The sequence below is a fragment of the Schistocerca gregaria genome, chromosome 4 (genome assembly GCF_023897955.1).
Source record: "Schistocerca gregaria isolate iqSchGreg1 chromosome 4, iqSchGreg1.2, whole genome shotgun sequence".
Lineage (NCBI taxonomy): Eukaryota > Metazoa > Arthropoda > Insecta > Orthoptera > Acrididae > Schistocerca > Schistocerca gregaria.
In genome coordinates, this window is record NC_064923.1 from 675,113,063 (window position 1) to 675,138,232 (window position 25,170).

Genomic DNA, 25,170 nt, shown 5'->3' on the forward strand with positions numbered 1-25,170 from the left:
ATGTAGACTGGCAATGGCAAGGAAAGCGTTCTGAAGAAGAGAAATTTGTTAACATCGAATATAGATTTAAGTGTCAGGAAGTCGTTTCTGAAAGTATTTGTATGGAGTGTAGCCATGTATGGAAATGAAACATTTACGATAAATAGTTTGGACAAGAAGAGAATAGAAGCTTTCGAAATGTGGTGCTACAGAAGAATGCTGAAGATTAGATGGGTAGACCACATAACCAATGAGGAGGTATTGAATAGAATTGGGGAGAAGAGAATTTTGTGGCACAACTTGACAAGAAGAAGGGACCCGGTTGGTAGGACATGTTCTGAGGCATTAAGGGATCACAAATTTAGCATTGGAGGGCAGCGTGGAGGGTAAAATCGTAGAGGGAGACCAAGAGATGGATACACTAAGCAGATTCAGAAGGATGTAGGCTGCAGTAGGTACTGGGAGATGAAGGAGCTTGCACAGGATAGAGTAGCATGGAGAGCTGCATCAAACCAGTCTCAGGACTGAGGACCACAACAACAACTACAACAACATGCATGTTCCAAATATGGTTTGGTTTGAACAAATAGTTTTTTTTTTCAGAAAAGTGTACAAACATTAGTATGGTCAACCACAGGAAATTCGCTCACGAGCAGGTCTCCTTAAGGGAAATGGCGAGATGGTTCCTTTGAAGGGCATGGTCGATTTCCTTCCCCATTCATTCTTATTTCGAGCTTGTGCTCGTCTCTAATGATCTCGTAGTAGACGCGCCGTTAAATATTGATATTCCTTCTTTCTTCCTTTCGTTGGCTGTGTGTGTCTGACAGACACAAACGGCATGAAAGTTCATCTGTGAACACGACAGAAGCTTGCTCAATGTCCCATTTGACTCCCTCTCTTACTCAACGTCACGTCTGTCATAAATGACGCATGCCAGCTCGAGGTCTCAACCCGGCTTGCAGTAATCTCTTCATTATGAAGAGTACTAGTGAATAGTTTTCTTATAGAAGGGAAGTTTTCAGTCACTTCTTTCTCCTCAAAGACATACACTTCGCGATTTCTGTTCACTTCTTCACTTTGCATCACTGCAGATACGAAGTAAAACACAGTGGAAGAAATTAATTCTACAGACCAACAAAGGAGATTTATGAGTTACATATTCTCCATCGTCAGCTTCGGCACAGGTTCCGCAACAAACTACGTTGAAAGAGTGACGATGTATTTTTATCCTTGGGGTGACAAGTTACGACTGCGTGCTAGAATGGGAACCAGACGAGACTGGTCACAAAGGCTGACTGCGGTGTATATACCGCTAAATATTAAAAATAAGTCTTCCCAGCAACATCCCTGAACCCGTGATTAAGCCAGACTCTCTGCTACAGCCTCTCCCCCACTTACGGTTGTCTCGCGCCACAATGGGAGAACCTCCGTGGAATCTGGAAGGTCCATATTAACGTTATGTCTTTTATGTATGACACTGGCACAGTGGCACTGCTCCAAAAATATGCACCGTTGATATTACTGCAGACCAGACGTTTAATATATAAGTAGCTTTTAACAAAAGGTATCCTTTCTATATTGCTGCTTAAAATTTTGCAATCATCCATAATTCCTTCTCTCCGCTTCTCAGTAAGCAACAGACACGAGAGCGAAATTTTTTGTATTATTATTTCTCGTACTTGTCATTAATACACACTGTGTTCAAAAGAAGTGTCGAATATTTTGAAAGGTGGTAGTACTTTTCGAAACACGAATAATAAGTCCAATAAACAAGGTTCCGGAAATGCATACTTTCTGCGATAAACACGTGTTTAAAGGAGATGTTCAACGTGGCTTCCATCTATGGCAAGGCACTCCTCTGGCCTCCGGAATGACGCATCATTTGAAGTATACACAGTTGTTGCTGTGCCTGCTGGCATGAAGAGAAGAAACCTGTAGCGTCCACACAACGTTGATTGGCATGGCGTAGACCCTTCAAGTGTCCCCAGAACAAGTCTAGGGGCCTGAGGTCTGGAGAACGAACAGGCCAAGGCGTTCTCCACCGTCAACGCCCGGGCAATCCAGCAGTCCTGAAATGTCTGCTTCAGATGTTCGCAAACATTGCGACGATACTGAGCTGTTGCGCCATCAGGCATGGACCCCATTTGTCTTCATTGCTGCAATGGCACAACCTCCAGCAAGGTAGGCAACACATTAAGGAGATAGTCCAGAAAATGCGCCCTAGTTAGCCTTTGTGACAGCACATAGGGCCCTGTTAATCTATCGCCAACTACGTCTGCCCATACGTTGATTGAGAATCGGTGTTACGGCCTCTCTCGTGAACTGCATGGGGTTCACATCTGTCCATACATGGAAACTCACAACACCATCTCTTGTGAACCCTGCCTCACTGGTAAATAAAATCTTGAATGTGAACAGTGGATCTGCGGGACGCTTCTCCAACAGCCATTGACAGAACCGCCGTCTGCCAAGATGATCCTGTGGCCTTATGGCCTGAACGAGCTGTAGATGGTATGGGTACAGCAGTTGTTCATTAAGTACTCCCTAGATAAGAGAGTGAGACATTCCTTCTGATGCTGCTAATTGAGGCACACTAGTCCCAGGTGTTTCTTCCACCAAACGCAGCACACGCTGCTCCACGTCAGGCATGCAGAATGTAAGAGGCGTTCGACTCCCAGTCTTCCGAGGTACAAGGGTACCTCTGTGCCTCAGACGCTGGAAAAATCTGACGAACAGTTTATTAGAGAGCACTCTACACAGTGGTAGGCTACGTCCACTTGCTAAACGGTAGCGGACATCATATCCGCCATTTCACTTGTCGAGTAGTAGGCTTCCATTAAAAGCAAGTATTGGAAGAGAGAAAATGTAAATGTACTACACCATCTGTATTTACAAACAGCGCAGTAACAGTAAACACATAAGTGAATCTGGATTTGGTTGAAGGTAAAACACCATGATGCGTACCTAAGATTGATAGTGCTGTACAATAACGCTCACAAACACAATGAAAACTAACGTAGCCTACAACATGACTCGAAAAACACAATTAACTGCAGACCACCTAACGATAGGTGGAGTATTGTGAATAAGACATCATGAATCCCTGCCTACATATGAAGGGCTTATTTCAATAGTGGTACAAGTCCATTACCTCTACTTTTCTGTCTATAATGCTTCTGAAATTAATGAGCCAAACAAACAGAAAGAAAGGTTCATCTCTAGCAAGAAGCAATATGCCTGAATATTTCTGGTATCTCAACTGCAGATTTTTCAGCGCTCATTTAACTTTAGGACGCTGTATCTCAATATGAACAAAAATGGACTTGCACCACTATTGAAATAAGCCCTTCATATTTGACGGAGCGCCATTGCAACCAAACGTCACGCACCCCTTCCTATAAACACGTGTTTATCTCGGAAAGTATGCGTTTCCAAATCCGTGTTTATTTGACTTATTTTTCTTATTTCGATGAGCACTACCACCTCTCAAAGTATTCGACACTCTTTTTGAACACCCTGTATTAATAAATCTAAATTTCGTTAGTAAATGAAAGAAAAATAAAGGAAAAAGAAAGGTTGATAACTAATTAAAGAAACAGGGTTTCTACGAAACGACCACCTCTCTTCCCATGTTTTATAATGGAATGTAAGATTTTTGTTTACTAATTTCTTCATCTCGCAGTTGCCCATTCCACAACTGTACGTTCAATTAATGAAAAGCCACTCCAGTTGCTGGTAAGAGCTTTAAAAAAGTCTACGATCTGTTTCGGCCTTCAAATCAGGCCATGTTCTAGTGAGTCTGAAAGAGTCATTGTTAATGTGTAATGTGACAGATATACAAATATTTGAAATAATATGAAATGAAAAACAAAGCTTAGGTAAGTGTAATATAAGCAGAGAAAGAATATATAAGTTACATTGTGCTGCAGACAGGATGATTTGAAAAGTTATCTGTCCAATGATACCGTAAGATAAATGAACGTGGCAAGTTTATAAAAAACTGTACAGTTCGATTCACAAGTGTGGATATGTTCGAAATTTAAAATTGCATGCTTTAGCAATAAAAGCCCAAAAATAATTTTTAGATTTAACGAAAGTATAAGTTAGCTGCCGCGGGCAGGGCCTGCCCGTCAAGTGTAAAGATACGTCCTCTAGCTTGTAAAACTTGTGCCATGGTTGGCAGTGTTCCGTCATATGACCTAAGCTGGCAATACATCCACCGTCTGCGATGTTCTATATATCTGCTAGAAAGAGTGTCTATCTGTGGGCCAGCAAGGAGGAAGTGGAGAGCGACAGTACGGTGGGGGAAGAGTAAGCGGACAGCTGTGACGGCTTTCCTCGTAAGCAGACGTCCGCAGCTGGTCTGGCGTGTGCCAGTAAGTTTATGTTCTGTAAGACTGTTTAGCCGATGTCTGTATCCTGCGGGGCCTGTAAGATGGAAGAGTGCGGGTCTGTGGTGTGTGTAGCGACTCTTGCCTGCACTTGCCCTTCGTGCTGTCTGATTTGCTGAGTTCCGGCTTAGATGGCAGTGAGTTGAATTGAGTCGACCGATAGACTGTGTTCCTGTATTAAGGCACACGGAGGATTTCTTTGGGTACTGACGTTTCTGCTTACCATTTTCTGAATCAGAGTTGCACTCACGAGATTAATTATCAGTTACTGGGATGTATACTGATATTTACGCTGGCCAACAGTTGTAGTGAAAGGAAGAAGTCTTGAGCTGCGTTGATGTTAAGAAGAGTGATTACTGGCTCTTAACTGTAGTCTTTTACTCGTTCGGTTCCCTTTACATTTATTACTTGAAAAAATCGATAGACTTAATGCCTGCCACATGTGGGAAGGACGCCGGTACAGCACGTAGAGAACAAGGGAAGCTAACGTTTTATATGCCTTATATTATCATGAATCTACTGTAGCTACTATAAAAGTATTTTCTAACGTTAGTTGGACGTGTTAAGAGATAGTTTTCCTTATGATCACTACAACAGTCTCCAAGCAGCTTCATTCCCAATCTTTGCGTAATAATGTGCCAAAGAGAACCATGTGATCAAGATTTTCTTTGATAGTTATGGTTGTATGGTGTATTGCCTGATTTTCAATGTAACCTTTTACAACTAAGCAGCAGTTGCCGACCTGTCTTAACTAAAGCATATTTCCCTCGAGGACATTGTGGTTTACTGTCAAACCTATTTAAATAGTTGAAAGACATTTTGGCTAAAGTTGTATTAATGGGAGGTTATTTTCTGGACTGTTTTCAAAACTAATTCACATACGTGAAAGCTTAAATCTTTTAAGTAATTTTGGCTTGTTTTTAAATTCATATTTCTTCGAGCTGTGAGCCCAAGTAAGTTGGTTTTGACATGCTGAAGAAGAAACTTATTCACACTATTTTAAACTGTCAGGAAGTTTCATACCAGTGCACACTCCAAAGCAGAGTGAAAATTTCATTCTGGAAACATCCTCCAGCCTGTGGCAAAGCCATGTCTTCGCAATATCCTTACTTCCAGGAGTGCTAGTTCTGCAAGGTTCGCAGAAGAGATTCTGTTAAGCTGGGTAGGCAGCAGACGAGGTACTGGCGGGATTAAAGCTGTGAGGAGGGGGCGTGAGTCGTGCTTGGGTAGCTCAGTTGTTAGAGCAGTTGCCCGCCAGAGGCTGAAGAAGAAACTTATTCACACTATTTTAAACTGTCAGGAAGTTTCATACCAGTGCACACTCCAAAGCAGAGTGAAAATTTCATTCTGGAAACATCCTCCAGCCTGTGGCAAAGCCATGTCTTCGCAATATCCTTACTTCCAGGAGTGCTAGTTCTGCAAGGTTCGCAGAAGAGATTCTGTTAAGCTGGGTAGGCAGCAGACGAGGTACTGGCGGGATTAAAGCTGTGAGTAGGGGGCGTGAGTCGTGCTTGGGTAGCTCAGTTGTTAGAGCAGTTGCCCGCCAGAGGCAAAAGGTCCCTAGTTCGAGTCTGGCTCCGGCACACAGTTTAAATCTGCCAGGAAGTTTTATACCAGCGAGAATATTCGCCTCTGGTGTGACGTATAGCAGCCAACATTCGTCCTCAAACTATACTGAAACGTGGCCTTTACAGCGCGGACTTCCTGGACCTCTACTACTTTGGTGTCGGTTGTCTTTGGTGGACGGGACACCAGACTTACATCTTTCTTCTCTCATTGCAGACAGAAACTTAATGGTGAACCACTACTGCTTGTGGAATTACCCTCAGATAAAGGAGAGTTAAAGTTTTATGTTCATTCTAAAAAAATACTTTTCATTGTCTACCAGGGCTTAATTTCCCTGCGCCGAAATCGACGTGCGCCACTTCAACTTCTACACTCTGCAAACCACCGTGAAATGCAAATCGGAGGGTACTTCCAATTGAACCATTTATTATGGGTTCTTCCTGTTCCGTTCACGTAAGGAGTGCGAAAAGAATAATTATTTACATGACTTTGTAGGGTATTAATTGATCTAATCGTGTCTTCAAGGATCTTATGGAAGCAATTATGTAGGAGGATTCAGCACATTCTTTGAAATACGTCGAATAGCTCCTGTTACTACTGTTTTGTGTTCGTCACACCCGCTTCACAGTATTCTAGAATGAGTCACCCAGTTTTTTATGGGTAATCTTCTTTGTTAACCGAATTCGCCCAGTATCCTACCAATGAATCCAAACCTGCTTTACCTACGGGTGAACCTATGTGATCATTCCATTTTGTAGCTCTACAAATTCTTATACCCAGTCATTTGTATGAGTTAACTGATTCCAGTTATGATTCATTCTATTGCAGTCATAGAAAACAGCGTTATTTTTAGTTTTGTGAAGTCCACAATTTTACACACTTAAAGCGAGGCGCTGTTTTCAGACGGTACTTTTTATAGATAACTCCATCATCTGCGAGAAGTCTGAGGTTGCTGTTAATATTGTCTACTAAGTCATTAAAATACAATAGGAACAGCAAGAATCCCAACACATTTCCTCAGGGCACACCTGAAATTACTTCTACATCTGCCGAACATAAGGTTGCTGCGAACTACAAGATGCCAGGTAACTAATCGTTTGTCCTATAACTCCTACCATAATGACAGTCTACACCGAGGTGACAAAAGTCGTAGGATACCTCATAATATCGTGTCGGACCTACTTTTTGCCGGCGTAGTGTAGAAACTCGACGTGGCATGGACTCAACAAGTCACTGAAAGTACCCTGCAGCAATATTGAGCCATGCTGCCTCTATACCCGTCCGTAATTGCGAAAATGTTGCCGGCGTCGGACTTTGTAAAAGAACTGACCTCTTCTAATTACTACTGTGATTCATGTGGGTGATCTGGGTGGGAAATCATTCGCTCATATTGTCCAGTTTATTTTTAAACCAGTCCCGAACAATTGTGGCCGAGTGGCACGGCGCATTGTTGTTTGGAAACATGAAGTCCATGAATGGCTACAAACGGTCGCCAAGTAGCTGAACATCCACAGGACCCCATGTAAACTCAGCCGACAACTTTATGGAGCAACCATTGGATTTCACAACGTCTTGTTGACAACTTGGGTCCATGACTTCATGGGGTCTGCGCCACAGTCGAACCCTACCATCAGCTCTTACCAACTGAAATCTGGACTTGTCTGAACAGGTCAGAGTTTCCAGTCGTCCAGCGTCCAACCGATATGGTCACCAGCTCAGAAGGGGGCATGCAGGTGATGTTGCGCTGTTAGCAAAGGCACTCGGGTCGCTGGTCTGCTCCAATAGCCCATTAATGTTTGCGGTCGTCTGCTACGATAGCCCATTAATGTCACATTTCACCGCGCTGTCGTAACGGATACGTTCGTCGTACGTCCCACATTTATTACTGCGGTTGTTTCATGCATTGTTGCTTGTCTATTAACACTGATAACTCTACGCAAAAGCAGTGCTCGTAGCCGTTAACTGCGTTTTCCGTGGTGAGAGGTAATGCTGAAATTTAGTATTCTCGGCACACACATAACATTGTAAATCAGGAACATTGAATTTCCAAGCGATTTCCGAAATGAAATGTTCCATGCGTCTAGCTCCAACTATCATTGCGCGTTCAAAATCTGTTAATTCTCGTCGTGCGGCCATGATCACGACTGAAAACCATTCACATGAATCACCTGAGCACAAAGGAAGCTTTGTCAGTGAACTGCCCTTTTATATTTTGTGTAGGCAATACTACCGCCATCTTTACATATGCATACGACCGCCATCTGCACACTTGACGTCAGTGTACAGTCTATATAATGACACACAAAGTGATCTGAAGATTGTAAAGAAAATCTCAAAACGGTTTAAAGTTAACATAAGTCTGAACAATGGCGTATTTTGCCGCTCATATTTAATTACGAAAAGCTCTGGAGAATTGCAGGGAAGTCGGGTGCGACATCCGAAGATGTAGAGATTGTGGACCAGCCTAGCACTGGCGTAAATCTGCACAGAAAACCTCCTTCCACATGAAGATAGACGACAGATAACAACTATCTAAGAAAGAAATATATGCGCAGATATTTGGAGAAACACAGTCATCGAAATTCTATCCACTTCCATCCGATCTGATTGATACCTAAATTTGTGTGACAAAATATGGGCCATAGAAAACCTGCTAAAGATCAATGTGCTGGCAATGCGGTTATGTATATAAACTGCCTAACAAAAAAGTGAAGCACCCAGAAGAGGACAAGGGACGAAATGTAACGGACTGTGAGGATAATTTATGTGATGATATTTCAGTGATTACAATATTGCGTCAAATTTACAAAGAACTTGGCAAAATGAACCCACTTATCAGTATGACGTTACACCATCTCTGGTCTGGCTGAATGCACTGATTCGTTAGTGAACACTGTCATAAAGTCTGTAAGGTGACTTTAATTTCGCACCATACAAGCACACATCTACATACTTTGCCGTGATTTACAACCGCAGTTAGGTATCATTTAGTAGGTTGTACATCGTATATATGAATATTTAAAGAAGACTGACATTGTCATGTACACCGTGTTAAGAATTGTTAACGCTTATTGCATGAAAGGTGACGGAGTGTCTTTATTATCAAAACGGCGTAATGAATGATTGCCTATACTAGTAGTGAATATCAAGAGCTCAGACGGAAACCCAGTTCTAAGCAAAGAAGGAAAAGCAGAAAGGTGGAAGGAGTATACTGAGGGTCTGCACAAGGGCGATGTACTTGAGGACAATATTATAGAAATGGTAGAAAATGTAGATGAAAATGAAATGGAGATATGATACTGCGTGAATAGTTTGATAGAGCACTGAAGGACTTAAGTCCAAACAACGCCCCAGGAGTAGACAACATTCCATTAGAACTACAGACAGCCTTGGGAGAGTCAGCCCTGAGAAAATTCTACCATCTGGTGAGCAAGATATATGAGACAGGCGAAATACCCTCAGACTTCCAATCCCAAAGAATGTAGATGTTGACAGATGTGAAAATTCCCCAACAATCAGTTTAATACGTCACGGCTTCAAAATAATAACGCGAATTCTTTACAGACGAATGGAAAAACTGGTAGAAGCCGACCTCGAGGAAGATCAGTTTGGATTCCGTAGAAATGTTGGAACACGCGAGGCAATACTGACTTATCTTAGAAAATAGTTTAAGGAAAGGCAAACCTAAGTTTCTAGCATTTGTAGACTTAAAGAAAGCTTTTGACAATGTCGACTGGAATACTCTCTTTCAAATTCTGAAGGTGGCATGGGTAAAATACAGGGAGCGAAAGGCTATTTACTATTTGTACAGAAACCAGATGACAGTTATAAGAATCGAGGGGCATGAAAGAGAAGCAGTGGTTGGGAAGGGAGTGAGACAGGTTTGTAGCCTATCCCCGATGTTATTCAATCTTTATATTGAGAGAGCAGTAAAGGAAACAAAAGAAAAATTGGAGTAGGTATTAAAATCTATGAAGAAGAAATAAATACTTTGAGGTTCGCCGATTAGATTGTAATTCTGTCAGAGACAGCAAAGGACTTGGAATAGCAGCTGAACAGAATGGACAGTGTCTTGAAAGGAGGATATAAGATGAACATCAACAAAAGTAAAACGAGGATAATGGAATGTAGTCGAATTAAATCGGATGATGCTGAGGGTATTAGATTAGGAAATGAGACGCTTAAAATAGTAAATGAGTTATGCTGTTTGGGGAGCAAAATAACTTATGGTGGATGAAGTAGAGAGGATATAAAATGTAGATTGGCAATGGCAAGGAAAGCGTTTCCGAAGAAGAGAAATTTGTTAACATCGAGTATAGATTTAAGTGCCAGCAAGTCGTTTCTGAAATTATTTGTATAGAGTGTAGCCATATATGGAAGTGAAACATGGACGATAAATAATTTGGAGAAGAAGAGAATAGAAGCTTTCGAAATGTGGTGCTACAGAAGAATGCTGAAGATTAAATGGGTAGATCACATAAATAATGAGGAAGTACTGAGCAGAACTGGGGGGAAGAGAAATTTGTGGCACAACTTGACTAGAAGAAGGGATCGATTGGTAGGCCATATTCTGAGGCATCAAGGGATCACCAATTTAATATTGGAGGGCAATGTGGAGGGTAAGTATGGTAGTGGGAGACCAAGAGATGAATACACTAAGCAGATTCAGAAGGATGTAGGTTGCAGTAGGTGCTGGGAGATGAGGAACTTTGCACAGGATAGAGTAGCATGGAGAGCTGCATCAAACCAGTTTCTGGACTGAAGACCACAACAACTAGTAGAGTTTGGAACGCAAGTGGAAATGAAACGGCAGGCGTAACTCAAGCCCTGTGTGGAAAAGCCTGCACAGGTGTGCTGCTCCTGCTTCACACAGGAAGTGCCGAGACAGACGGTTGGGGCACCTGAGCGCTGAAGCACAACACAGCGGCGGCCAGCCGGTATTGTAGTGAGGCCGGAAGGATAACCGCATAGTACTTCGGAAACTGAAAATCTTGGGCGCAACAGAGAGGAACAAGGAAGCGTTACCTCAGAAATCGGAGGCTGGGTTATTCCCGAGAATTTTTACTCTGAAACGCGCACCATTGTATGAGTATAGGTATTTCCTCACAAACTTTCCGCGCTGGACAACAAAAATACTAAAATACGGTTGGTCGGCGTTCGGAAGAATCTGTAGAGAGGGAGGATATCTTGTGGTTTCGAGAATATTATTCGCCTTCTGCGTGACGAGGGAGGGGAGCTGAGCTTTGCTGGGAAGCCAGCGGTGGAGAGAAGAATTCTTCCGTTTTGAGTGCCTGGGTTTGACGGTCGCTCAGTATCAGCTTTTGTTGGTACAGACGGACTTGCTTTCTTTGCTCTCAGGAGATTTTATAGTTAGATCGGTTAGACACTGTACTGTTGCGAACTTATACGATTCTGGACTTCGTCTCCGGGTAGGGAGTCGTCATTGAGTACGCAGTGTTCAGTGATTGAGAGCACTTCTTCTGTCTATACTCATGTAAAGTTATGTGAATTCCGTCCTTGTGGCTGGGAGTTCGTGTTTCTTGTCTGTAGAACATAGAGGCGAGAAGACAGTATTAAATTATAATAGTCAGAGGACCGCCTTCTGCCGTCCTAGTGTTTGGAAAGAGATTTATTTTGTGGCTGGGGTCCTTTCATCGTCGCAGACGTGTACGAGAACCATCACTCAGACGCATCGGATGCAGTACATATGGTTATATTGCTAATTTCTTCGGCTTATTAGGGCTATAATGGTAAACAGCTTTGATCACGTAAATTTTATTTCCACAGAGGTTGCATACCACTGTAGATGCTCTTTGAAAGTAGTGTCTTTTAGTGTTTGGTACATAGATGTTGTCAGTCGTCTCGCGTTATTTGTATTAGATCACGTAGCCATAAAAAGGGGCAGATTGAGGCAATTGATCAATCGTATTAATTAGTAAATTCATTTGTATCTCTTTATGTCCATTGGACATTGATTTATAAACATTTGTAATATAAGGGGGTTGTAATCTACAGTAAATATATAAGCAGAAACAGCCTTTATCATTTGTTAGTTACTAGTTCCCTTAATAATTCATTTATGTTTATGTTGTAATTTATATGTTAAAGAGCAAGAAGGAGATAGTCACTATTAATAGGTCCTAAGATCTGCTTCAGAGGGTAGTCAAACAGGGCCAATCTTCATTTTCGCGTTCCGTATTTCCGTTGCGCACATTCACTTTACACCCGTTTGGAGTAGCATTTTGGTTGCCTAATTACTCTCGGAACCGAGAGCTGGCTGAAACCCTAAGTAGAAAGTACCGAGATCTTTTAGCGGTTCTTTCAAGACAGGTTAGACGCCATAGGAGGCGGTGTGTTCATTGCCTATATTGAGGCGTTTAACAGGTCTACGTGAAATCAAGTTAATTGTTGGTTTTTTACCGGCTACCTGATTCTGTTGCGACTGTTTTATAGTCTTTAACAGAAAGCCTATGGTCAGTAGCGCGGAAACACCCAAACCACGCAACATTATTCGTAAGAGACTTTAACCTACCGCATATAGGCAGGGGCGTCTATGGATTCACTGCACGGGGTACAGAAATTCAATCTTGTGAATCTCTTTTGAACACGTTTTCGGAAAACTTCCTTTAGCAAGTAGTTCGACAACCAACGCGCAAGCCGGCCGCTGTGGCCGAGCGGTTCTAGGCGCTTGAGCCTGGAACCACGCGACCGCTACGGTCGCAGGTTCGAATCCTGCCTCGGGCATGGATGTGTGTGATGTCCTTAGGTTAGTTAGGTTTAAGTAGTTCTAAGTTCTAGGGGACTGATGACTTCAGATGTTAAGTCCCATAGTGCTCAGAGCCATCTGAACCATTTGAACCAACACGCTTTAGAAATATCTTAGACCTTGTAGCTACAATTAGGCTGAACCTTACCGACATCGTCAGTACAGAAAAGGGGATTCGCGATCATGATGTCATCATAGCGACTCTGATAATGAAAGTTAATGAATCAATCAAGAACACTAGGAGATTGTTTCTGCGAGAAAGAACAGATAAGCAGCTGTTGGCACCTCTCTTAGACAGTGAACTGAAATCATTTAGTTTCAGTACGATGGACGTAGGGGAATTATGAGCAAAGTTTAAACGGATTGTAAATCATTCTCTGGAGCAGTATGAACCTAGTAAATGGATTAAGGAAGGAAAAAACCCACCGCGGTTTAACAACGAAATCGATAAATGTTGAGGAAGCAAAGGCTGTTGCACTTTCGGTTCAAAATAGAACGCATAACTGACGACAGGCAAAAGTTCATAGAAATTCGGGTGTTTGTAAAAAGATCAATGCACGAAGCTTACAACTACCATCGTCATTACTTAGCAAAAGACTCGAGAAAATTCTGCTCCTACGTAAAGTGGGTCTAAGGGTTCTATCCATTCACTCGTTCACCAGTCCGATGTGGCAGCAGAAGATAGCAAAAGTAAAATCGAAGTTTTAAATTTCGCGTTTAAGAAATCGTTCACGCGGGACAATCATAGAAACATACCGTCGTTTGGCCATCGCACAGGCTCCTGTATGGAGGACATAGTAATAAGCATCCCTGGGACAGAGAAAGCAAATAAGTCGCCAGGTCCTGATGGAATTCCAATTTAACGCGATTCTATCGCCCTGCGTAAAGCCCGGAGCGACTAGAAAAAAGCGCAGGTGACTCGTCCTTATAAGAAGAGTAAAGTAATGGACTCACAAAAGCACAGATCAATATCCGTAACATCGGTTTGCTGTAGAGTTCTGAGTTCAGATATAATAAATTTCCTTGATAGCGAAAATCGTCTGTCCACAAATCAGCACGATTTTAGAAGCCATCGCTCGTGTGAAACTCAGCTTGCCCTTTTCCGCGTGATATCCTGGGAACTATGGATAAAGGGCAGGGGAGGGGAGGGGCGGAGAGGGTGAATCCCGCCCCCCATATGTATCCGCCACTGGCATCAGTGGACTGATGTACACAGCATGCGACAAAAGAAGCTCCCACAACACGGGATCGGATGCCAATGTAAACTTACACACCACCGGAATACATGCAAACGACTAGGGTGGCAAATTTATGTCACATACAGAACGGCCACCAGAGAGCATTAATGTTGCTCGTGTTCAGTGCGTTGTTAGCCTGTATAAGGGTGGTGAACATGGTCAGATATTGTGTGATCACTGGGAAGGATACGGAGGTGTTGCACGTGTTAGACAACTCTACCAACACCTTACAAAGGTTGAAAGGGGCCTCATGGCGGGAGGTGTTGCACGTGTTAGACAACTCTACCAACACCTTACAAAGGTTGAAAGGGGCCTCATGGCGGGTCTCCATTTCGCCGGCTTTTCGAGTAGTGTCGTATACAGATTTGCGTGGCATTCGGATGTGACAATGGTTCAGTGTTGGACTGTATGGGAACGTGTGGGCAGGCATATTCGTAGTCAAAGTTCCGATCAACCCCGTGTGGCCACCACAATGGAGGAACGCCGTATTGTGTACCAAGAAAATCACAACCGCTTCCCATCTGCGCCTGCCACCCGATAACTAGTAACGGACTCCTTGCAACATTGTGTGCCATCCAGCCATTTAACCCCCCCCCCCCCCCCCCTCCTCTCTGGTTGGAGGCTAGCAGCAGCGGGACTAGAGAATTTATGTCCCGTGTGCTGGCTCCTCTTAACATTACAAAACAAAAGGCTGCATTTGGAGTAGTCCCGTGACCGACAAGCATGGACTGCTGATCAATGGCGTCGTACTGTATTCATTGATAAATTGCGTTTTTGCACTGCTCCAGATGATCATCGTCGGCGAGTACGGAGGCGGCATGGGGAGATGTGTTATCCTGGCGTCACTGTGTGGGTAGTCAGGTCACGAATAGAAGTGACTGAGGGAACTGACGGCACAACGTTGCATCATAGACATTCTGTGTCAGCTGGTGTTACCTCTCATGCGACAGTATTGTGGCGCCGGTTTTCAACAGGAAATGCCTCGTTGTAAGCGTATTGTCATATCGCTGGCTTTGTTGTGGAAGCTCTCTACTTAGCAATCATATACAACCACTCGCTCACCGATAGATCTGTACCTACAGATTGGAAAATTGCGCAGGTCGCACCAGTGTTCAAGAAGGGTAGTAGGAGTAATCCATCGAACTACAGGCCTATATCATTGACGTCGGTTTGCAGTAGGGTTTTGGAGCATATTCAAACACAATGAATCACCTCGAGGGGAACGATCTATTGATGCGTAATCAGCATGGTTTCAGGAAACATTGTTCTTGTGCAACGCAGCTAGCTCTTTACTCGCACGAAGTAATGGCCGCTATCGACAGGGGATCTCAAGTTGATTCCGTATTTCTAGATTTCCGGAAAGCTTTTGACACCGTTCCTCACAAGCGACTTCTAATCAAGCTGCAGGCCTATGGGGTATCGTCTCAGTTGTGCGACTGGATTCGTGATTTCCTGTCAGGAAGGTCGCAGTTCGTAGTATAGACGGCAAATCATCGAGTAAAACTGAAGTGATATCAGGTGTTCCCCTGGGAAGCGTCCTGGGACCTCTGCTGTTCCTGATCTATATAAATGACCTGGGTGACAATCTGAGCAGTTCTCTTGGGTTGTTCACAGATGATGCTGTAATTTACCGTCCAGTAAGGTCATCCGAAGACCAGTATCAGTTGCAAAGCGATTTAGAAAAGATTTCTGTATGGTATGGCAGGTGGCAGTTGACACTAAATAACGAAAAATGTGAGGTGATCCACGTGAGTTCCAAAAGAAATCCGTTGGAATTCAATAACTGGATAAATAGTACAATTCTCAAGGCTGTCAATTCAACTAAGTGCCTGGGTGTAAAAATTACGAACAACTTCAGCTGGAAAGACCACATAGATAATATTGCGGGGAAGGCGAGCCAAAGGTTGCGTTTCATTGGCAGGACACTTAGAAGATGCAACAAGTCCACTAAAGAGACGACTTACACTACACTCGTTCGTCCTCTGTTAGAATATTGCTGCGCAGTGTGGGATCCTTACCAGGTGGGATTGACGGAGGACATCGAAAGGGTGCAAAAAAGGGCAGCTCGTTTTGTGTTATCACGTAATAGGGGAGAGAGTGTGGCAGATATGATACGCGAGTTGGGATGGAAGTCGTTAAAGCAAAGATGTTTTTCGTCGATGCGAGATCTATTTACGAAATTTCAGTCACCAACTTTCTCTTCCGAATGCGAAAATATTTTGTTGAGCCCAACCTACATAGGTAGGAATGATCATCAAAATAAAATAAGAGAAATCAGAGCTCGAATAGAAAGGTTTAGGTGTTCGTTTTTCCCGCGCGCTGTTCGGGAGTGGAATGGTAGGGAGATAGTGTGATTGTGGTTCGATGAACCCTCTGCCAAGCACTTAAATGTGAATTGCAGAGTAATCATGTAGATGTAGATGTATATTTGCGGGCAGCCGCGTCTGAGAGTCGAGCACGGGACACGAAACTGTTATGTTGTGTAGTGTGTAGTTCTGCATGCACAACCATTGTTAGTATTCAGGTTGCAGTGTTGCTACAAGTGCTATTATAGTAAAGTGACGACATATGGAAGTGATTCAGAGGAAAGTGCGTCAAGAAGTAATTGAAAATGAGCAGTGACGTTAATAACGTATTTATGTATCCTCTCGTTGCGTGTCGCATATCATCGATCGTCCGCGCCGTGTTCGGTCTCCAAGAACGAACAAATGTGAATCAGTAATACTATTTACCACAAAAGACTGCAATCAAGTGCCAGTGATTTGTAGCGAACGTGAGAACGTGCGTTCGATCATCGCGTTCCGCATCATCAACAATCAGCCGCGCCGCGACGGTTACGCGCACGCTCGTACAAATGAGAACTGAGAACTGAAAAACTAACTTTACGAACAGTGTTATATCATTACTAGTGACAAGGAGGAGTCCTACCAGGTATCTGTATGTGTGTGAGATGAGCGTAAGAACTTTCGTTCGATCATTCTGCTTCCGCATCATCAACAATCACCCGCGTCGTGTCGGTTTCGCGTACGCTCGTCTGAATTATATTTTGGACTGTTAATCATCAAGATTGTTAATTGGGATAAACATTTACGATTTAGAGTGTAAACAGTGCAACCTGTGGTTTCCATATAGTCTCAGAAATAGATGTCCATACCAGACATAGCACAGTGTTGTGTTTAAACGTTGAGTGGCTCCCCTAAAGCCGCTTGCAATTTTTCGATAGATAATATCAGGCAAGCCAACAGCCAGCTGTGGAGCAGAACAATACGACCGCCGCGGGATTACCAGGTACGTGGCGTGGACAGGGCGCACGGCCACGAAACGACAAACAGTATAAGGTACGCCCCCCCCCCCCCCCCCCCCACACACACCACAACCGCCCATTCGTACTCCCGGGCGTGTTACATCGTGTGTGAAATATATGCGCTAGCAGAATAGAAATGCGAAAAACACAAGTCAGAAAACAATTTATTGGACTCACCAAAACGAAACAATACTACAATCTCCAAAAGAACAACAGACTCGATCGTTACAAATATAAAATAACAAATAATAATAGAAAAGACCGGACTCTACACGGGAAGACAATTCTACAATGTGAAGACGTTTCACGAATACACCAAGTACATCTGCAAGAGATCGGCCAGCTAGAAGAGGCATCTGGTCGTGGCTGCCGGCGTGGCATCTCTGTATACTTCGAAGCAGGGCGTCGAACTGCCCATTGCCGGCACTGCGCCGCGCTCTAAAACCAGTTTGGCGGATGTACCTGTCGAAATTATTTGTTTTCGCGTGCCTGGCGTATCAAAATAGTTCCCGGGCTAGCTGCGACATCTGGTGAAGCTGTTCTGCAGGCTCCGCGAACGGGTATCGGTCCATGGCGGTCGTTGGTGGAGACCTGGTATTGTGTTGTGGCCGCCGGCAAATATTTGATACGGCTTACGATTCTGGCATCCCGTGTTGGTTGGACGTGAAGTGGGATACCGATGCAGTAGGCGCTACTGTGTCTGAAGTGGCCGGCCGCAGCAGTGTGTCTGTGAACTGTCTGCAAGATAGTGATTAAAAGTTTTCTCGGTATTATGCCAAGTCATTGCTAAAAACTAACAACAATAATAAACTAAAACCTGTCGTGCCCTGAGGAAGGCCGTTGCAATTCGGCCGCGGAAGCCTACGTTCTTATGTCTGCATGATGTTGAGGTACTCTCGTGGTAAGCAAGACCCTCAGATCTGTTCCCAATAGAATGTGTGCGGGACTAGTTCGGGCGGTAACTCTGTCTCAGTGCTAGTATCCCGGCCGGCCGCGGTGGCCGTGCGGTTCTGGCGCTGCAGTCCGGAACCGCGGGACTGCTACGGCAGCAGGTTCGAATCCTGCCTCGAACATGGGTGTATGGGTGTGTGTGATGTCCTTAGGTTAGTTAGGTTTAAGTAGTTCTAAGTTCTAGGGGACGTATGACCTAAGATGTTGAGTCCCATAGTGCTCAGAGCCATTTGAACCATTTATTTATTTATTTATTTATTTATTTGCTAGTATCCTGGTTATCAAGGATCATTTACAACTGTTGTGGGCCAGTTTGCATCAGGAGAGGACACCATGTACGTCTACATCTGCATACATACTCCACAAGTAACTGTATGGTGCATGGTGGAGGATACCGTGTACCAATACTAGCCATTTCGTTTCCTGTCCCACTCGCAATACAGTGAGAGGAAAACGCCTCTGTATATGCCTTCGTACGAGCCCTAATCTCTCTAATCTTATTTTCGTGGTTATTACTCAAAATATACGTTGGAGGCAGCCCCAAATTCCGGTTCTCTAAATTATCTCAAGAATGCTCCTCGAAGGTTGTTGTTTGGGAGAAAGAGACCAAACAGCGAGGTCATCGGTCTCATCGGATTAGGGAAGGAAGGGGAAGAAATTCGGCAGTGCCCTTTCGAAGGAACCATTCCGGCATTTGCCTGGAGCGATTTAGGGAAATCACGGAAAACCTAAATCAGGATGGCCGGACGCGGGCTTGAACCGTCGTCCTCCCGAATGCGAGTCTAGTGTCTCCTCGAAGAAAACGTCGCCTTCCCTCCAGTGATTGCCATTTTGAGTTCCCGAAGCATCTCCGTAATACTCGCATGTTGTTCGAGCCTAGCTGTAAAAAAAAAAAAAAAAAAAAAAAAAAAAAAAAAAAAAAAACCATTGCAATCCATATTGCCCCCCCTTGCCACCGCCCCTGATAGTAATAAAAAAAAGAGACATCACAGCTCGCACGGAAAGATTCATGTGTTCGTTTTTCCCTCGCGCTGTTCGAAAGCGGAGAAATACCTTAGAGGTGGTTCGATGAAGATTCTGCCAGGTGCTTAACTTAGAACTGCATAGTAGTAACTTTGCTGTAGCTGTAAATGATTATACCTTCGTTAACAGTCGGCAGTGTAGCACTCTGTCCCTCCTTCCCGGTGATCATAAAATATCTGACCATGTTCACCTCCCTTATACAGGCTAGCAACGACACTAAATACGAGCAACACTAATGCAGTCTGGTGGCCGTTCTATACATGACATAAATTTGCCACTCTAGTCGTTTGCACGTATTCCGGTGGTGTGTAAGTTTACATTGGCATCCGACCCTTTGTTGTGGGACCTTCTTTTTTCGCATGCAGTGTACATCAGTCCACTGATGCCAGTGGCGGATACATATGGGGGGGGGGCGCCCGAGACGTACCCTCCCCTCCCCCCTTGCGGGGCCGCCCGCATTGCCACCTGCGTTGCCCCCGCCAGTCAGCCCCCACGCTATTCATTCGTTTCTTTCGTCGGTCGAGTCGACTGAATCGACTTTGCACATGCTGTCCAAAATATTTGCCTGTTGACCTGCATCTATTGCTACAGTAGAAAGAAGGTCGACAATCAAGGAGGATTGACTTAGTGGCTTAGTTCTGTTGAACACTCACCTTGACATTGATTGTCCTATTGATGATGTAATTAACCAATTTGCCAGGAAGAATAGGTGCATAGAATTAGTCATTTAAGGAAGAGAACCACAATTGTAACTTTTCTACAAGACGGTATTGTCTTGTATATGTGTATAATTAGTTTAAATAATTCTTTCTTAAACTTTGCATGTGACTTCATTAATTTTTATTACGGTAAAAGTAACGGTAGCTCATGATATCTCTAGCGCCATCTTCTTGAGGTTTTTCTGTATCCACCACTATGATACATATGTTACACACATAGAAATAGCAATTTCAAAAATAATACATTTTGGAAACTTACGTCAAATTCAAACAAAATATCATGTGACGCAGTAAACGTTACGCATCTTATGTTCCCATGAATATGAGGTACCTAAAAAACAGAATACAGGGGCAATGTTGACCTTGTGCCGGACAGTTGCTTACCTAATTTAACATGCATATTTACGATTGCCACGGAATCTTCCTGATGATGAAGCCGTCGGAGATTCGCAATCGACCGTAATAAAGGAAGGTCTTCAAATCCAGCTGTTTGGAACATATGCAACAAATAGTTGTGCTACGCATTAATAGTATATCAGCTGTTATTACTATCTCTTCACAACATTAAAGATGAAAGATTGTCAACAAAATGGAATACGAAACATGCAAAATCTACTTTGGAACAACATAAATCAGACACTGAAACAGTGTACAGCAAAGAAATTTTGCACATCAGATACGAAGCATCATTTTGCTAACTAGCTGAAACTAACGTTGCAATATGCAAAAGAAAAAGAAAAAGGAGACAAAACAGAAAGCACGATTAGTCAAAGCAAAAAAGTGTTTATTTGAGTTTTTCACCTCATTTTTATCTTTTTTCATCATTTGGCACGTTATGATACAATTTTATAAATGGTACTATTACCATTATTCCAAGCCTGTTGCACGTTATCCAGAGGGGAAAAAAAACAGTTTTCTCACTTTTTTAAATAGAAAAATGAAATAAGTTACTCTCTTCTTTCAAATAAATACACATAACAGATAATTTTAGTTGTATCAGACCACGCCAACCTCGACGAAAGCATATTTCATTTTAAAATAAATTCTTTATTTTGAAATGTCATCACCAAACTAACAGTAAAATTCTACGAAGAATGGGTCTATATCGCTTTTTACTTTTGATATAACTGCCCATAACCACAGAAGCTAGCCGGAGGAGTGAAAGACTGCTGAGCGTAAGATAGGAATGAAAGGACAGCTGGTGGATAAACAATTGTCTGTGGATCGTGTAAACTTTGTTCTATGTGTTACCTTATTTTAGCGGTTTGCGTATGGATACTTTCTGAGGCGAAGTTTGCAGACCATCCAGCATTCGCCTAAACGATACTGGGAAACAACCAAAAATCACACCAAAACTGCAAGTCTATTCGGACCTGTGGTCATCAATTCGCTGCACGTGTGCGATCTGTCTCTGACTCATGCGCGACATAGGATGCTATCAGATATTCTGTACGAACAAATCTTGAATGAAATATTATTGTTAAAATACAACCTACGACATAAACGTTAAGAGTTCCTCCTAAGACAATCTTCATTGGATGAGAAGAACATGTAATTTTACGTCTTTACTGTAAGAGGATCGGGACGTTTTTAGTTCTATACTTCGTCATCTGCCAAAATGATTGAATTTGCATCCTCTGACAATGTAAGCGAAAGAACATTTCTGTTCTAATAAACGATATAAGCATGTAATACACTGAAGAGCGAAAGAAGCTGCTACTCCTGCCTAATATCGTGTAGGGCCCCAGCGAGTAAGCAGAAGTGCCGCAACACGACATGTCATAAACTCGAGTAATGTCCGAAGTAGTGCTGGAGGAAACTCACACCATGAATCCTGCAGGGTTGTCCATAAAACCGTAAGAGTACGAGGGGGTGGAGATCTCTTCTGAATAGCACGTTGCAAAGCATCCTAGGTACGCTCAATAATGTTCGTCTCTGGGGGTTTGGTGGCCAGTGGAAGTGTTTAAACTCAGATGAGTGTTCCTGGAGCACTCAGTAGCAATTCTGGACATGTCGGGTGTCGCATTGTCCTGTTGGAATCGCTCAAGTCCGTCGGAATATACAATGGACTGAATGGATGCAGGTGATCAGACAGGATGCTTACGTACGTGTCAACTGCGAGAGTCGTATCTAGACATATCTGGAGTTCCATATCATTCTAACTACACACGCCCCATACCATTATAGAGCCTCCACCAACTTCAACAGTCCCCTGCTGACATGGACGGTCCGTGGATTCACGAGGTTGTCTTCACACTCGTACACTCGTACACGTCCATCCGCTCGATACTATGTGAAACGAGACTCGTCCGGCCAGGCAACATGTTTAAAGTCACTAAAGTTAAAATCTTCTGGGGTGTTAGACCGTGTGATATTTCCTCCAAAATAATCGACGTTTCGATCCCTCTGCTGCGATCGTCTTCAGGATATTCCAGTGTCCACTACTGCTAGAACACTCTCAGAGACCAGTGTCACGTTCTCTTATTAAGGGAAGTTTTTCCGTGTTTGTGGTGGAGAAGTGGAAGTATTGGTGAAATTCCTGTGGCTACCCCCGTTGATGAGCCATCGTCATAGGCTAATATTCCCGCGCTGATGCAGAAGAAGGTATGGTATTGGCAAACCTCTTGTGGATATTATTGGTGGCCCGTGGTCATTAGACAGAAAGGCACTGTTCTATACTTACGCTGGAGAAGGGTTATTGGATGAAATTCCTCCTACTGTTAATGGTTGGCCGTCATCATTGGCTAGATGCGAAACGGACAGAGCAAGAGAGGGGAAATGTTTATCCAAAATATTATTGTCCGCCGAGTGACTTCAAGCGCATTGTTTAAGTCGCTGGCACATTACGGCCGCATATTCACTTCCCTGATGGCGGGGTGCCATCATGCCGGAAGCCTATAGCCGTCCTCTCTATTTAAATTACATGCGTTCTTGGAAAGTTCAAATATCTGTGCCCTTAAACAGCACAATTAAGTTATTAAAGTCAATGCCAGAGCCGCAGTTCTCATGATGTTCCGCTACCGCCGATTTTACATTTTGTTTTACCGACTAAATGTCTCAGTTTACCAGGTAAATGATGTGCTAAAAAATAAGTTGGCGAGTTAATCCCACTGACGATAGGCTCCATTTTTCTTAATGTATCTTGGGTAGTCCATATATTCTGGGTGAGACAGGTATTTGAGGTGTTAGATATTTTGTAATAGATCTGGCCAATCTGGAGTATGATATCAGGTTATTCACTTTCCGAACGCTTCTGTTCGTCGGGTCGCTTTTTAACTTGCGATGCACAGGATCAGTTAGTAGTTGTTCCATCTTACTATGATAATCCGCAGCGTCCAAAACAATGGTAACATTCCACAAATCCGATTTCGTTTCAACGATGCTTTCGTTTTTCATGAGTTCATTAAGAGATTTCCTTTCCTGCGCCGCTTTTTGGGTAAAAATTCCTCCTCCCGAGCTCTGTCCGTTTCGCATCTAGCCAATGATGACGGCCAACCAATAGCAGTAGGAGGAATTTCAACCAATAATCCTCCTCCAGCGTAAGTGTACAATAATACCCGCTTCTGCAGCAAAAACGCGGGAAAACTTCCCTTTATAAGGGAACGCGACACTGGTCTCTCACCGTGTTCTAGCAATGTTGGACACCGGAAGATCCTGAAGAAGATCCCAGCAGAGGGGTCGAAACGTCGGTTATTTTAGAGGAGATATGACGCGGAGTAACACCCCAGAAGATTTTAACTTTAATGACAACGGCCACGAAAGCCTATAGACTTACATGGAGTGGAGCCGTGAACGCTAGAAAATGGAGTACCAAGTGGAGAAATTGGAACACTTCTGACACATTCTTCTTCTAGAGTTCATTTGCAATGGGAAGGTTCACAAATTAATAACGTATGCTCTAAGCCAAAATCACAAAAATCAGCGCGTGGCCATAAGTGCATCTCCGCTTGCTCGTCATCAATTATCTTGTGAACAACACCGTCCATCCCTACCTTTACTGGTGACGTGAAACTCTAATTGCAGTGCCTAAAATTTGTTATTTATTTAAACAGTATCGAACGAAAATCGAGCGAGTAAAGTGATCGATCTTATACAAAAGGTTGGTGTTAAGGAAACATCTATAACTATGTGAGTAATCTCAAGTGTAATGTCTGTGATAAATGTTCGTTGGAAGGGGAGAGTATTTTGTGAAAATTAATAATTTTATAATAAATAATATGTAGAAATGAATTGCGTTATAAATATACTGACAGTAACATTCTAAGGATATTAGAACGTGTAATTCATTTAAACAGAATTAAATTAAAAATGTAAGGAATCCACTACGGGTTTTCGGCCGTCAGTCCTTTGGATGACGTTGGTGCGAGCAGCGCAAGGGAGGAAAAGTACGGAAAACCAGAGGCAGTTGCGGTTAAGTCTAGCTGTGGCGTGCCTTGCCTAGCGATGTGAGCCTTCTGCAACAACAACAATTCGGCTAATGTTTGGTGTGGCAGAGGTTTATAGTTCCTGAAGTCGTTTCCAGTTTATATTATGTCGAGAAGCAAGAATATCCGACTGGATTTATATGATGGAATATGGAGCCAATGATACGGGAAGTTAACATGGCTGCCGCAACTGTGTTGTAGTTATAAATTAATTCAGTCACTAGAGACGAGAAGAGCCTATTGAAATTTTGATACAGCAGACAACAACTTCAACACCGATACTATTGCAACGAACGAGGCAAGACATTTTCCTTTTTAATAACAGTCTTTAGCAGTGTATGAGAATGTTACAGTCAACCCCATGGTTTGCCAAAGTTCTACCATAGTTTTGTTAAACGTATTTGTTAGAATTATTGTCCCAAGGTCATATACCGATCCAATGTTTCCTGACATTTTGTTAAATGTAAATTTTAAGACACTCTGTACAGTCAAAAGGTCGAAGTTAATTAATGTTTGTGTTATGAGAATCTTACAGTCTCATGTAAAAGTAACTTTCAAGAATAATTGTTTACTTTCAATTTGAAGAGACAAGAAATGTGATTGATTTGATATGTCATTGTAAAGTTCAATTTAATGAGATTTGTTACCTTTAAATTTGCTTTATCAGAACATTAGTTTTATCTTATTATTCAAGGTATAGATGGCAGCCATTAAGCCACATAAGAATATCTGGGTCTGCATCTGTCTTGTTTTCAAGTAAAAGTGTTGCCACATATGTCATTAATGTAACTTTACTTCTAGCACATTTA